Source organism: Equus przewalskii, chromosome 11 (genome assembly GCF_037783145.1).
Source record: "Equus przewalskii isolate Varuska chromosome 11, EquPr2, whole genome shotgun sequence".
Classification (NCBI taxonomy): domain Eukaryota; kingdom Metazoa; phylum Chordata; class Mammalia; order Perissodactyla; family Equidae; genus Equus; species Equus przewalskii.
Window position 1 is genome coordinate 15,698,451 of NC_091841.1, and position 16,942 is coordinate 15,715,392.

A 16,942-nucleotide genomic window follows, 5' to 3' on the forward strand; every position below is an offset into this window, starting at 1 on the left:
GTGTTCTGCTTCATCTGGCTCTTCCTATTTTCTTATGTCAACCACTGGAAGCAGCTTGTTAAGAAAGCATGGACGTCACTATATATCTAAAGGCCATAAAAGACTCAGTGATGTTGCAAACTGTCTATTAAAAATCTGTCCCTTAAGTAATTGTAAATGTCCTTGGTGAAAGAATTTCGGAATGGAAGTAAACTCCAAGAGGATCCTCTCATTTTCAAGGTGGCATTTGCCGAATACTATGACAGATTGAAAAAAGAGTGGCAGTAGAAAAAAATCAATGGTTAATGCTTCTTTTGGAAAAAAGTCTTCATGATTTCCACCTGTAATATATTTTCTCAATTTACCCATTCTATTTTATTAATCTTTCTTACTGGCAGCAATATGGCAGAAAACATTGTTTGAAATATACTAAAGTCCAAACAAATCAGAGGTTCAGTTGATTGTCACTAATTCAGGTTATATCTTTCTTTGATATGACATATGTCAGTAACATCATGTAAAGATTCATTTGAACTGCATATTGGTCCCTTTAATCACACCTAAAGAATGTGAACTAACAAGAAGGAAATTTTAAACCCAATAAATGAGGTATCATAAGCTCAATAAATGTATGCCTGAAAATGGAAGAATCAATTCGATTAATTTCAGGCTTCATCTCCCCAAAAAATCACTTAAAAGGAATATTGCGTAGTAGCTTCATCACTTAAATAGGGACTTGTGGAAGATGATTGAACTAACCATTTCATGTTGGGATTCTACAGAAATAGGGAAAACGTCAAAAGGCTTTGGTCTGTTGGAGCTTATTTACTTCATTCCTCACCATTTCCTTCCAATGTCTGTATCTCCATGTCACACCATTCTCACGCATACATATGGGACTGATGAAAATATTATTATCTGAATATTATATTATCAATGACCGTGAGGTGGTTTGATATAAAAGGCATTTTTTTATTTGTAGACTCTTTTCCTTCAGCCTTGCGCTGGAATCTCTAAAGGGAATAATGCCATAATGAGGGTAGGTTTTCTCATATGTGTACCACAATGAACAGACAAATACATACCTGTGATAGGCTATACAACTACATTTGTTAGAATACAGCAGTAGTAAAGCTCAGTGATCCAATAAGTGGGAAGTCCTGTATAAACCTAGTGGCAGCAACTTTTAAACTCTCTGAAAAATAATCTACAGACATATACTATGAACCCTGTACTCAAAGCAACTCTAAATCTCTGTTATATTTAACAAATCATCCTTCCCTACTAGACTTCAGTCCCTTTTCTGTAAGAGTGTTTGACAATTATCCTTAAAGTTATTTCCAGTTCCACAATCCTTCTTTATATAGCTATGATTCTAAAGCTCTAGCAGTTTATTGTACATAATATGTTTTCAAGATATTCTTGTAAAATTAATAAAGAATATAACTTTCGTAGACTATTTCATTAATTACCTTTTATGTTACTGAAAATGTGCTGCTTGCTTATAGAATAAAGATGCTTTTAGTAACTCACAGCCTCTGCTTTTCTTTGTTGGGGAGGGGACAATTTTCCCTACCTCTCTTGGTTATTTTGGCTGGTCTAATAATAAGATTGACATAGACAGATTAAGAGGAGAAAAAATTAATTTAATTTTGTATGGACGAAGATCCCAAGATATGAGATCCAAAGAAGTGACCAAAGCAGGCAAGGTTTACATGCTTTAAACAAAGAAAAAATAAATTTGTAAAGAATTGAAAAAGAAAAAAAAACTTAGGCTTGGGTAGTCATTAGTGAAGAAACTAAGCAGAGCTTGTTTATGCAGTCTTTTCAGCCCTGAATTCCCTTCCCTGATGATTAGGATGTCTCTCTATCTTCCGGTGCAAGGAGATAACTTTCACAAGGGAGATTTTTTCCTGCTTTCAGGGAGACAAGGAGAGTCAGAGTGGCCTTGCACTGGCTGTTTCTTAATTAATTTTAACTCAAACTAATTAATATATCAAAGTGGCATATTTTGGGGTAACCTGCCTTGAACCCCATCATATTGTTTCCTGCGACAAGAAGACTTAATAAACATAATTTTTCTTGGTACCAAAATCAGAACTGAACTTATTTGATAATGGCCCATGCCTTAGGGGCAGACAACCATTTTCTGAATGAAGGAGTTTATATGTGGACAGTTGCCTGTGTAGTATTATATTTAAGGCACCAGTGATATACCAGGAAAGCCATGTAGATATAGATTTCTTTTCTCGTATCTCACTTTCTGACCCTCTGCCTTAAATTCTGCTGTAAGTCTTTTGCCTTATAATTTTAAAAAAATTCATTCCTTATTCACACACAATTTCCTTTGGGAAGTAATTTAGATTATCTGACTTTCAGCAATATATTGTCACCCATGCTCTGAGTTTAATGGGAGTTAGATTACATGGTCTGCAGGGAACCCATGTTTATGACATTAAAGATTGCATGCTGACTAAACAGTGTAGCCTGAGAAATTTGATATCCCTGGAGATAGGGGAGACCTTAGGGAAAATGAGTGTGGAAAGGAATCAAAGGAAGCTGGCCAAGAATGACTCCTCCTCCTCCAAATATGCACCAGAGAAGCAGAGAATGGTAGTAAAGCTCTTAGTTACCACAAATATAGAATTTTCTTGAGTATACCTTGTGAAAAATTAGTGGCAATTACTTAGGCGGTTTGAGATTTGCCTCAACAATACCTCCAAGAGGAGACCATTTGGTGCTGTAGTATTGGGATTATCACACAAATAATAGATGTATATTTTGAAAAGGCCTTAAAATTGGTTACTAAAATTACTTTTCCAAAAGTTAAAAATATATTTAATTTCATTAAATTTTGCCTGGAGTATTCCAGCATAATATAAAGTAAGGAAAAACTCTACAAGAGAAAAAGAGATAAATAAGTAAACAAAAAAGGCAGTAAACCTAATTTTCTTTTTACTCCAGGTAAGGGTTCAGAAGAAACATGAAACTACCTGAGGTATTGGAATGCATAAGCTGGTACATGCCTTGTACATCTTACTTTTGTTGTTGTAGTTTACACAAATTTTTCATTCCCAAATTTTCTGGCAATTAAATTAACTGCATTGGGACTCAAGATATACAGCTAATGAACATGTTTAGTGTACATTTTATTTGAATATTAATCAACTGTAGACATTTAAAGAACACATAACAAGCTATGTTCGTAAGTGTACAGCAGTGATTCAGACACATGACAAAATATTACTCAATAAATGGACAATATAGAGATTATCCCCAAAGCTGCAAGTTTGCATGACTTCGAAGAACACCAATTTGTTTATTTTCTATTTGCTTCCTGACATTGTACAGTGTAGCTGCCCTCCACATCACTTCGTTCTTACCCCAATAGTATGTTCAATGCACAGCTGATATAAATAAAATAGATTACCTCCCAATGTGGTGACACTTCCTATTTTCTCCCTTCTGCATCAATTCTTTGGAGATCTTGCCTCAGTTTAGAAGTGGAAATCGAACAGTCTCTCCATTCTCCAAGAAATCTAGGAATCAACGGGTCATTAATTTTGTGAATGTTCAAATGTCACTTTAACATATACACACTACGCCATTATGAGAGCATTTTAGAGAGTTACCTTTTAAGATACATGTGTTTTATTGCAAAGTATTCAGGGATCTATTGTGAGGAATTTCTTGAGATTCAATGAAACAATGTCTGTGAGACTCTAGACGTTTATTTATCACCTTTTGGTTTCAATTTCAATTTCAGTTGGGTAGGCTTGTACACTGTTGCTGGGAATGTAAATTGGTACAGCCTTTATGGAAAACAATATGTAGGTTTCTCAAAAAATTAAAAATAGACTATCAAGTGATCCAGGAATCCCACTTCTGGGTACATATCCAAAGGAAATAAGAAGGAGAGATCAAGGAGATATCTGCACTCCCACGTTTATAGTAGCATTATTTATAATAGTCAAGAGACAAGAAACAACCTAATGCCCATAACTGGGTGAATAGATAAAGAAAATATGGTAGAGACATATAATAGAATATTATTCAGCCTTTAAAAAAGGAAATCACTCCTGCCATTTGGAACAACATGTATGAATCTGGAGGACATTATGCTGAGTGAAATAAGCCACACACAGAAGGACAAATAAATACTACATCATACTACGTATACGAGGAATCAAAAATTGTCATCATACTCTTAGAATCAGCGAGTAGAATGGTGGTTGCCAGGGTCTAGTGGGAGGGGAAACAGGGAAGTATTAATCAATGTGTACAGAGTTTCAGTTATGCAAGATGAATAAGTCCTAGGGGTCTGCCGCGCAGCGTGGTGCCCATAGTTAACAGTCTGTATAGTATACTTGAAAATTTGCTAGGAGCGTGGATCTTATGTTGTGTTCTTATCACAATATAATACACTAATTCAACTCTATATTGTATAACGAGCTTGTTAGAGAAAACCCAGGACGTTTGATAATATATAAAATAAATGATAATATGTACTGATGATTAGATCATATGAATCATCTGACTATGGTAAAAAAGCAAAATTTTTTTATATTTAGGGTAACATCTTTTTGCTCTTAACTTTCAGTTTTTAATAATTTGCTTTGAAGAAAGACCTGCTGTGATAAGTTATATATGTATGATTTTACTGTCAGCGTTTTTGTGATATGAAGTTATATATAAACCAAGTGGCCATTAGCAGAAGATAGATTGATTTAACTAATGTACATCATAGAAACAAATGCAAAGCTTCTATTCATAATACTTATTTACATATAAAAATTGTTTATTTTGACATCCTGTTTGTTTAAAAATTAAAAATCCATAATATTGACAACAAATTTTAGTTATCCCTAGGCTGTGTGATTATGGTCAATTTTTTGCTGTTTTTACAAAAATCTTTACTTCGTGAATGTGTTTAATAGGAATATGTCTGGTGTTTTTTGTAAGATTGTGAGCATGAGTGGGTGAGTAAACATTTTGTAAACTATGGTATTAAAATGAAACACTGGTATAGGGATTTGGTAACTGGAAATAAGGAATGCTTCTTGACACAGTAAGTATAATAATTGCTAAATAAGCATAATATTGGGCAGTAAGGTAGAGAGGGACAAAACAAACATATTTTTTAAATGTCTGTATTTCTTTCACAATCACCCTGCCTCTATGAAATATAAGATGATAAACCACATTACTACATCTGACACTTATTCCTGAGAGACTATGTTCGACACCCAGGGACCAGACACAGTAATGGCTGTATAATCCAGGTCAGTCAGGAGACAATGCTGAACCCTCATATAGGCAGAACAGTGTACAACAAAGGAGTTAGTAGTACTGGGTCAGGTACTAATTATTTTTTTCTGATTTATATTTCAGATTTCCTTAGCACTTTTATCCTTTTACCACTGAAAGCGTGTTATAAACCAAAGGAGTATATACAATATTCTCCAAAATTTTGTTTTAATTAATTTTATCAATTTATTTTAAATACATATACACAGTTAGCAGTAAATATAATCAAATACAAGTATGGATTACAGAGATGGTTGGACATTTTTTATTTTTTTAAATCTCTTCCCTGTACTTTCATATACAGTTTGAATATTTTTATTTTTAAAGGAAAGCATGTTTTTAAATGATGTATCTCCTGAGACACAAATTTAAATAAATTCAGACCAAGATTTTGTAGACCTGAGTATTGATCACTAGATTGTTATTCGTATATTCTTTTTCTGTTCTCTGTCTACCTTCAACTCCATTTTTCTAATATTCTCACAGAAGAGAGGAAGTTATATATGACATTACATGTAACTTAATCGGTTTGGGTAAAATATAACAGTCAGACATAGAATACAAATGGCTTCCCAAAGGTCATCAAACTTTTTCTTTTTCTTTCTTTCTTTCTTTTTTTTTTTCATACTTTTTTTTGATGCGGAAGATTGGCTCTGAGCTAACATCTGTTGTCAACTTCCCCTTCTTGCTTGAGGAAGATTGTCCCTGAGCTAACACTGGTACCAGTCTTTCCTCTATTTTGTATGTGGGTGACTGCCACAGCATGGCTTGATGAGTAATGTAGACCTGTGCTCAGGATACAAACCCATGAACCCAGGCCACTGAAGTACAGCATGCCTAACTTAACCACTACACCACTGGGCTGGCCTCTCATCAACTTTTTTTAAACCAAAGTAAGGCAGATTTCAGAGACACTCAAGTGAAATAGGGATAAAAAAAACAAAAAAACAATAAACAATGTTAAAATTTCTAGAGGTTGCGATGGGATACAGTACAAAAATGACTCTCTCTGACATCATAGGACAGTGTACACATGAGGAATTTTATCATGTGTCTTACACATCTGATCTGCTAATAAACAGATCATGTGAATTCTCCTATGAGCCACAGCAGCTGTCAAAGGGAGCCTTGTTAGCCCTGGGATATTCCTGTCTGTGTCCTCTAGTGCTTCACTCGTGCAGACCATTCCACCCTCTTCTCCAGCAGTGAACACCCTCCCTGATCCAGTAGGTCCTGGATCACATCTATCTCCATCCTTTGCTCTTGGAGGCTGGATAGGATCTGAGGGGTTAATGAGAAAGAGGGTAATGTTATATCCTGGAAGCTGCCATAGCTCTTACTGCTCCACAATTGTGGATGATGAGGGAAAAACAGAGACATGTATTCATTACCTGTGCCATTCACTTAACTATGATTATCTATTACAGGATATAACAATGTTTCTACAAAATTGAAAAAAAATCTTTCAAAACATGTGGGTTATCTGGATCAACTAATTGTAAGAACTATTGCCTCAGCTCTGAGGAAATCGTTTTTAATCTACAAGATAGAAGTAGCAAAAATCCTCATACATACTACATAGGTTGGTGTGGAAATACAATGATTCAATTTGGATGAAAGTGTCTTACAAAATCAATACAGTGTTGCACATTTGTAGGCATATTATTATCATTATCATTTTATGACATATTAAATTGGATAGTTTTACAAGAGAGTCCGTTTACCTAAAGCAGTTTTAGCTAACTTTGTCTCTTTTTCTAATTACTGAAAAACAGAAAAGATCAGCAGTTTAACTATTAAGATGGTAAGGTGATGTTATCCTCCACTTCCATTTTCTTCTTTTACAACCAGGGATTTCCAGACCTGATGGCTGTTGAGAACTTCACTGTGTTTGCGGACTTCATATTCCTAGGACTTTATGACAGGATGTGCAGCAGGGGCTCTTTGTGCTCTTTCTGTTGATTTATGGCGTAACTGTGATTGCCAATCTAGGGATGGTCCTGCAGATCAAGATGGATGCCAGAATTCACATACCCATGTATTATTTCCTGAGCAATTTGTCATTCTGTGATGCCTGCTGCTCTTCCACTCTCTGTCTCATGATGCTGGTTGATTTCTTGTCTGAGCAAAAGAGGATCCCATGTAACTTATGTGCCATTTATATATATATTTTTTGGATCCTTGCCTATGTGGAATGTCTCATGTTGGCTGTCATGGCATATGAACATTATGTATCCATTTGCAATCCAATTCTTTCTGCAATTGCCATTTCCAGTAAAGTCTGTACCCACCTAGTTTCCATTGTCTACCTAGAAGGTTTGGTGGATTCAGCAGTCAACGACTTTTGCACATTTCAACTTTTGTTCTGCAATTCCAAATTATCAATCACTATTTCTGGGATGTCCTACCCTTTCTAGCCCTTTCCACATCAAATACAACCATCAAGGAGGTAGAGTTGTTCACTTTCAGCACCTGTGTTGTGGGGTGCAGTATCACCATTGTTCTCCTCCCCTACAGCTACATCTTAGCTACCATCCTTAAAAGAACTCAGCAGAGGGGGACACAAAGCCTTCTCTGTGTTTTCCTCCTAAGTAATTTGTGTAGCTATGTTTCATGGCATGCTCCTGTTCGTGTATTTCCAACCCAGCTTGAGTTAAACCATGGAAATAGACAAAATGGCCTCCATTTTCTCCACAGTTTTCATCCCTATGTTAAACCCACTGATCTACAGCTTAATGAAGGAGGATATGAATGATGCCTTGAAGATAGCAATCGACCCTAAGTTATGTTCCAGGTGACACTACATTTTCTTACCAAAGTATTTATTTAAACATTCTGAGAAGTGAAGTTCAGGTACTTTCATATAGATTCCTGTAGTCTCCTCAATACACTTTCTAGATATTTTCTATTACTTATCTTTTTGCCTAAGTTAAGTCTGGTGGGCAGTCATTACTGATCTGAATCTGCTCTTCAAAGTAAAGAAGAGTAGTAACAAGCTGACTTGCAAATATGGTCTTTTTGTACCTCCCTTCTCTGTTCATGGTTGTACTCCAATAAGATAGCATTGGCAGGGCAACCCTTCCACCCATGTCAATTAAACTTACCCTCCTAAGGCTCCAAATAGTTTTTTATACACTGAGTTTAATAAACTTGCTCAGATAGAATGGAGGATTAGTGGATTAAGTTAGGTTTGTTTGTATCTTTCCTAAATACTAGCATCACCCTATAAATGTTCCATCATAACACTTAGAAGTATACAAGTAGTAAATTAATACATATAAATAAATTAAAATCTCCTGCCCTAACTCAAAGTACCATAAATGGAAGGCCCTTGTCTATCTTGTTCACCAATATTATTAATTTGTTATTTACAATGCTTGGCTCCAGGAAGCCATTCAAAATATTGACTGAATGAGTGTCTCTTAGAAAATTGATGCAAAAAAACCTTCGTAAATTTACAAAACCTCTGCCCCTTTATTTTATTTTGCTTGATTCTAGTATTTTCATCATTGATGATATCCATCTGTGCTTCCTGTCTTTTGGCCAGGCTGATTAAGTATCAGTAACAGGGATCATTTAATATAGGGAACTTCTCAGATCCTGTATTCCTCATCATTCTGCCCCACTTATATCAGCAGACAACCCCAGGATCAGCCACTCTAGGTTTATATTGTACCTCAGCCTTCACATCAGGTTGTGGATTTCCTTCTTGCCCTCACTCTAGAGAGCAGATATGGTGCAAGTGACTACTGTACAGAAACTTTGCATGGAAGTTAGGGGTTCAAATCTGGACCTTCTTTCTCAAAGGGCCTGGGGAAGAGGACTCCATCTCCCTTGGAGTGTTCATAGTATTATACTGGTTAAAATTTAAAAAACAACTGTAATGCCCAATTGATACAATTTAAGTTGAAAAGAAGATTTATTAACTTAAATATGTGTTTAACAAAAAAAACCCAAAGAACAAAGTAATATTTACATTAGTACTCCATTTGTAATGATTTATATTGGCTCTCTGTATATTTGTGAAATTAATTGTAATTATAGTCTAAACACAATTTCAAGAGTTGTCATTGCTGAGTAGCTGGATGTTAGATTATCTTAACATGTGTTCTGATAACTTGTTAATTGCTTATGTTTTTCTCACTGTAACCAATTAACAATTAGCCCAATTATGAAAAACATAAAACTCTTTCAGGTTGTCAAAATTATTCATTTTATTTCAGGTTGTTGTCAAGAAACATGAAGACACTCTTTTTGGTTCCTGAGAGGAGAGCTTAATGGGTTATACAGGTTTTCCATTTACATCCTCTTCCTTAATTTTATATATCCCTTGAGTTTATAAAATGTGCTGAGTGTCATGTACATCAAGCATCATAAGAAGGAAACAACACATGAAAAACATGCAATTTTCAGCAAGTTACTTGTCTTCAATTCCTAATTGAACAGTTTTACGACAAAAATATTTAGTACTCTTAGGTATCTTCTTTTATAATCTCAAATAATTTTTTTGTTGCTCATAGAATATTTCATATATTAGGACTTCTGTATTATTATACAAAACGCTTCCACACTTAATCTACTTAAAACATATTAAATAGGTTCACATCTATAAAATTGAATCTATTCATGTTACGTAAAATTGGATTCACCTCCCATGTTTCACATATATGCTTAAGGAAAAAAATATATCACTTACTGTTTTTCATTCCCTTTTCTTTTATGGACACTGATTTAATAAGCTTTAACATTGTCAGAAAAGGAGGATTTTTTTGTGTTTGTTTCTGTTTTGTTTTCATTTAAGAACATGATCAAGAAGGGAGAGATTTTGGGGCTGTCCCAGTGGCACAGCGGTTAAATTTACATGTTCTGCTTTGGTGGCCCGGGGTTTGCAGGTTTGGATCCTGGATGTGACATGCCAATGCTTGGCAGGCCATGCTGTGGCAGGCAACCCACATATAAAGTAGAGGAAGATGGGCACGGATGTTAGCTCAAGGCCAGTCTTCCTCAGTGAAATGAGGAGGATTGGCAGTAGTTAGCTCAGGGCTAATCTTCCACCAAAAAAATAAAGCTATGCTGAGTATATAGTTCCCAGAGATGGAGTTTGCAACATCAGTCTCATTGCTCCAGGTGCCTGCTGTCTTCTTAAGGGCTCCCTGCAAAACAAACACTGAATGCTATTTATTTTCACTTAAGCAGAAATCCTTTTCAATTTTTTTCAGCTAGCAAAAGCAGGTACTTATGTAGGTCTTTTGTAAAAGTGAAGGGGCCTAAAGTGAAATTTTGGATAGCAGGGGAAACATGTGCTACAATTTACTTGTTAGCTGTGTGATCTGAGGTTACTTAATCTTGCTAAGCCTCAGTTTCCTCGTCTCTTTAACATAGGTTTGATATAAACATTATAAGGATATATATATATATATATGTTGATCAAGAAAGTTTGTAAGATCATAAAAATCATACTAACTCCCCATGAGGAATAAAAGCCCTGTGATGAAAAAAAAAGATAATATAATTCATGGCATCATGTCATGAAAAGGAGTCTCCAGGATCCATCTTTATCTAAGTTAGAGCCTGCTCACCCAGTCTGTCAGATTTCAGTTTCACATCCCAGCCTCAGGTCATGTTTGGAGCTCTCTGCCCAGGGACCCTAGGACTTATTTTTCCTGACTCTGCATTCACTCTTGGTTAGAGTTGACTAGAGGTTTCTTCATGGCTCCCCATGCTGGCCACACCATTCTCGTGTCCAAGCCAGGTGCTTGAAACTGCTCTACTGAAATAAGCCCCAGCCGCCATATTATCAAGAAATGCGTTTAGAATATTCATGCATAGTACCCCATTTTATGTTATTCTGTGTGGCCCAATCCCAGGGCCATGGCTGAAATTGCACACTTAGCTGCAAAAAATCTAACATCTGTGAGATGTGTTGAACCCTTGCACTTTGGAGTTCATTTCCTGTTCAGTGTTAGGGAAGAAACATTTGGTTCTCATCACCCTCAGACTACCATTCCATTCTTCCTTATTGGAAGCCTACATTAGCCAGAGCCCTACATCACCACTGACCTGTTTGGATAAAATTATACTTTTAAAGGGTCTTCATTGCAGTAATGCAACTGTGATTTCAATTTATAACCCAGCGTGTAGTGTCACTATCAGAAGACTTTCCTCACTCGTTTATGCTCTGCCTCACTGCTCAACCTCATCTTTGGATGTAGAACTTTCTGTAGACTTTATAGCCATACATTCTGTATGGATCAGGCCCTAGTCATTGACCAAACTATCATCCCACCATTTGTAGCTTCCATTTCTCATCTCTAGCTCCCAGTGTAAGGCCTCTTTCAGTAATTTGTATAATGGGTCAGTGTCGTAGATCAATTTCTTTATTGTAGTTCCTTATATGTGTTCCACATTGATATCCCTAAAAGTATGCACAATGAGTAATGACAATTAGGGTCTATGTATAATGATACAAGCCATTCACTCCATACTGGTGGAGAGCTGATTAGCAAAATTCTTAAACCAAACAGTAATAAGTATTACTATATAAATAAGTGTGTGGCTCTTTCTTATGAGGCAGCAAATTTAACCTAGTTTGAATTCTTCTGTAGAAACATGCTGTGAACTGGAGAAAAATGGTAGCAAAATTGGATCTGAATCACTACTCTCAACTCACTATAACTGTTATCTTCAACAACTCACTTTTCCTTTTTGGACCTCAGTTTCCACTCTGTCAAAAAAGGGGCTTCAACTGAACATTCTTTATTAAGCATCCATCTATCACATTCTATATCTATATTAATGTAAATCTATCAATGCATATGCTCATTTCTATTTTGGGTGATTAAAAGAATAACAGATGGGTGGGACTGTATTTCATACCAATGGAAAACACTACATCCCTAGGCCATTTGACCCCAAATGGAGGTGGCAATGATGACAGGTAGACTGATAGCATGAGTTGTAGAACCCTCAAAACAATCAAACTGAACCCCTTTAACTGGCTTTCTATTTCGCATTTTGACATTAAGAGACATATGATAAAAGTGGATATGCAACTTTATTAATCATTGAGAAAAAAAATACTGTACATAATGGCTAAAATCAAGATGAAAGACAACATTGAGTATTGGAGAGGATCTTTAAAAGCCAGAAGACTCACACACTGAGAGTGTGATAGTGGAAATGTGGATTGGCATACTTATAGAAAACTGTATGACAATATTTACTAAATCTAAATTTTATATACATTTACAGTCATACATAATTTCAACTCTTGATTCTATATTCAGGATAAATGAGTGTCTATCTCTACCAAAAGAGATGTACACAAATGTTCACATTAACATTATTTTAATAGAAAAAAGTGAAAACAACTGCCTATAAACATGAAAGTAGATAAACAAATAATTTTCTCTTCATACAAATAAATACTATACAACGAGGTTGAATGTACTGCAATTGCATCCATCTAGCATGGATGGATTGCAGAAGCACGCAATAGAACAGTACATACTTTAGGTACCCACTTATATGTAGTTCAAAAAATAGAAACTAATCTATCATGATAAAAGCAAAGAAAGTAATTACTCCTTGAGTGTAAGAGATTAATGATAGGAGGGATCGTGTAGAAGGCTTTGGTGATTCTGGTAATGTTCTGTTTCTTAGTCTTCACCCTGGTTACAGGGCATTTTTTTGTTTGAAAATTTTTCTAGCTGTATACTTATTTAAGTATGTTCTATATGTGCATTACATATCAAAAAGGTTTTCCAATATCAAAATCTATACAATACGAGTTTATAAGAAACTTCAGATCTTTATCATTATAAATTTTTATCTTTAATAATGCCTTGTATTAAAGTTCAGCATGTTTTTCTAAAATAAATGGTGCAACTTTCATAGAATATTTCATAGAATAATTATCTATTTTGCTGTTAAACATCTGCTTTTTGTTATTTTATTTTTTTTTTAATATTTCCATAAACCCTTTAGGGAGTAATTTAGGTTATCCAATTTTCAGCAATATATTGCTACCCATGCTCCAGATTGAATGGGGAGTAGGAATTAGACTCCAAGGTCTGGAGGGGCTACAGTGTTTATGAAGATAAAGTCTTTATCCTGCTTAAACTGAGTGTAGCCTGAGGAAATCTGGCATCCCTGGAAACAGGAGAGACCTGAGGGAAAATGAGTATGCAAGGAATCAGAAGATGACCAAGATGACCAAGGATGACTCCTCCTTCTCCAAAAGTGAACAAGAGAAGCAGAGAATTGTAGTTAAGCTGTTAGGTACCACAAATACATCATTTTCTTATGTTTACCTGATGGACGATTATTGGCAATTACTCAGGTGTTTTGAGATTTGCGTCAAAAATATCTCCCACAGTAGTACTTTCGGTATTTTAGTGTTGAATCAGCACACAAATAGCAGCAACACCTTATGAAAGACACTAACAATTGTCACTAAAACCACTTTTCCAAAACCTAAAAATATACTAATTTCATTGGATTTTGCCTGAAGATAAATCTAGGTTTATAGAAAGTGAAAGCAAACTCCCTAACAACAAATTAGGCAAACACATTATTTGGAAACAAAAATGACTGCAAAATCTGTTTCTTTTTATAGCAGGCAAGGTTTCAGGAGAAATACAAAACTGACTGAAATATTTAAATTTGTAAACTCTTACATGCATTGCACATCTTAATTTTGTTCTTGTTTTTTACACAAATTTTGTATTTTCAGATTTTGTGGTAATAAATTAAGAGCATTAAGACTTACATTGTACAGCCTAATGTACATGATTATTATACATTTTCTTGGAATATCAATCAACTGTTGGCATTTAAGGAACACATCCCACCTATGCTGGTAACGGTAGAGCAATGATTCACACAATGACAAAATATTACTCAATGAATGGACAATACAGAGATTATCCCCAAAGCTGCCAGCTTGCACAACATCAAAGGGCAGCAATTTCTTTCTTTTCTATTTGTTTCCTGGAAGTGTGCAATGAAGCCACCCTCCACATCACGTTTTCTTCACACCGATATTATTTTCAAATGCCCAGGTGAAAAAAATAAAACAGGTTAACTTCCAACGTAACAACCGTTTTGCCCTCAATCACTGCTGAGATTCCACCTTGGTTTATTGATGGGAACTGAATAGTCTCACTTCTCTTAGAAATCTAGGATTCATGGGTCATTAATTTTGTTAATTTTCAAATATCACTTTAACATAAATGCACTTTAACTTTCAAAGAGAGCATTTAACAGAGTTACATTTTAAGACAAATTGTTTCATGGCAGTGTGTTCAGGAGTCTATTGTGAGCAATTTCTATGAATTCAGCGAAATTTGATGTCTATGGGAGTGTAGAAATTTACTTATCTCTGTGCTTCAATTTCTGTTTCATATCGTGAAGTTGTTACAGACAACTGAGAACACATGTGATAATATATAAAACATATAATAATATGTGGTGAAAATTAGATAATATGAAACAACTAAGAAAGGTAAAAAGGCCAACACTGCCTTTATTCAGAGTCAAAACTCTTTGCTCCTAAAGGACATTTCTTAGAATTAATTTCAAAGAAACAGCTGGCTGTGACAAATTATTTATGCAGAATTATTCTCATATCAGAACTTTTATGATATGAAGAATTGTCTATAAACCAAGTGGCCATTAGCAGAGAATATATTCTATATGTTACATATATACATATGTATATATATTTATTCATTCTGGTGCCATTTTTATTTAAAAATTAAAAGTCAAATAATATAGAGAAAAATCTAGTTGTCCCTAGGCAGTGTGAATATGGTCAGTTTCTTGCTGTTTTTACAAAAATCTTTATTTCTGTAAAAAATTTTATTCAAAAAATAAATTTTACTTAGAAAAATCTTTATTTTGTGTTTAATGGAGAGTGTTTGTGTCTGTGGAAGTGTTATCAGCATGAGTGGGTGTGTATTTGTTTTGTAATTTACAAAATTAAAACAAAATGCTTAAAAGGAGCTAGTGAACTAGATATAAAGTATATCATTGATTGGATTAATTTACCATCGGCAAACAAGTACAATGTTGGGTATTAAGGTAGAGAGGGACAGAAGAAAAAGTTTTAAAAGTGCTCTGTTTTCCTGTCACAATCTCCCTAACTGTAAAAGATCAGATGAGAAGCTATTTTAGTAAATCTGTCACTTATTCCTGAGAGATCAAGTGTTCAACACCCAGGGACCAGATACAAAGACAGTTCATAACCCAGGTCAGTCAGGAGACAATGCTGAACCCTCATGTAGACAGAACTGCATATAACAAAGGAGTCAGTAGTTCTGAGCCAGATGCTAATATTTTTTTGTCTGTCTCTGAATTATATCTTAGAGTTATTTAGTTCTTTTATCCTTTTTTTGACTGAAACTCCTTATAAAAGAAAAGGAGAGTAAGAAAAATTCTACAAACTTTTATTTTAATTTCTTTTCTCAATCTGGTTATTTTACATTCATATATACATAGATAGCAGGGAATATAATAAAATGCAAATATGGTTTCTGTAGGTAGTTAGACATTTTTTATTGTTTTAAATATTTTCCCTGCACCTTTATATATTTTAAAAATATTTTTAGTTTTAAAGGACAGTATTTTTTTTAATGATGTATCTACAGGGAAAGATATTTAAATGAAATTAGGCCAAAGGTTTGTAGACCTGCACATTGATCACTAGATTGCTATGCATATGTTCTTTTTCTGTTCTTCATCTACCCTCAATTCCACTTTTCTTTTTTTTCTTTGTTTTTTTTTAAGATTGGTGCCTGAGCTAACAACTGTTGCCAATCATTTTTTTTCTGCTTTTTCTCCCCAACGCCCACCCCCCCCCCAGTACATAGTTATATATGTTTGTTTTTGGGTTGTGTGTCCTTCTAGTTGTGACATGTGAGGTACCACCTCAGCATGGCCTGAGGAGTGGTGCCATGTCTGCGCCCAGGATCTGAACCAGTGAACCCCTGGGCTACTGAAGCAGAGCGTGCAAACTTGACCACTCGGCCACGGGGCTGACCCCTCAACTCCACTTTTCTTGTATTCTCACAGAACAAAGGAGGTCATGGATGACATTATATATAATATAATTGGATTGGGGAAAATATGACAGTGGGGCATAGAACTCAATTGGCCTGCCAAGGACCACCATCTCTTTTAAACTGAAGGAAGGCATATTTCAGAGATACTCAAGAGAAACAGGGATTAAAGAAAACAATATTACAATTTCTAGGGATTGAGTTGGGGCAAAGTTCAGGAATGATTCTCTCAGACATCATGTGACTATGGACATATGAGGACTTTTATCATTTGTCTTACACATCTGATCTGCTGGTGAATAAATCCAGAGGATCCTGGAACACAGACTATGTGTCTCCCTTGCTAATTGAGACTGGATAAGACCTGAATGGTTAATAGAAAAGTGGAGGCATATTGTATCTAGAAGCCTGACATAGCTTTGCCTACTCTACAATATTGAATTATGAGGGAATAACAAAGGAATATATTCATTATCTGAACCTCTCACTTAAATACGCTTCTCTATTACACCATATAACAATATTCCTAGGACATTGAAAATAAAGAACCAACTTGTCAGAAGACATATGCTATTTGGACTGACTAATTGCAAGAA

General features: G+C 35.1%; 1 pseudogene; it reads left to right on the forward strand.

Annotated features, from left to right (window-relative positions):
- The first annotated feature begins 6,980 nt into the window (after nt 1-6,980).
- Nucleotides 6,981-8,134, forward strand: LOC139074581 (olfactory receptor 8U3-like; annotated as a pseudogene).
- The last annotated feature ends 8,808 nt before the right edge of the window (nt 8,135-16,942 follow it).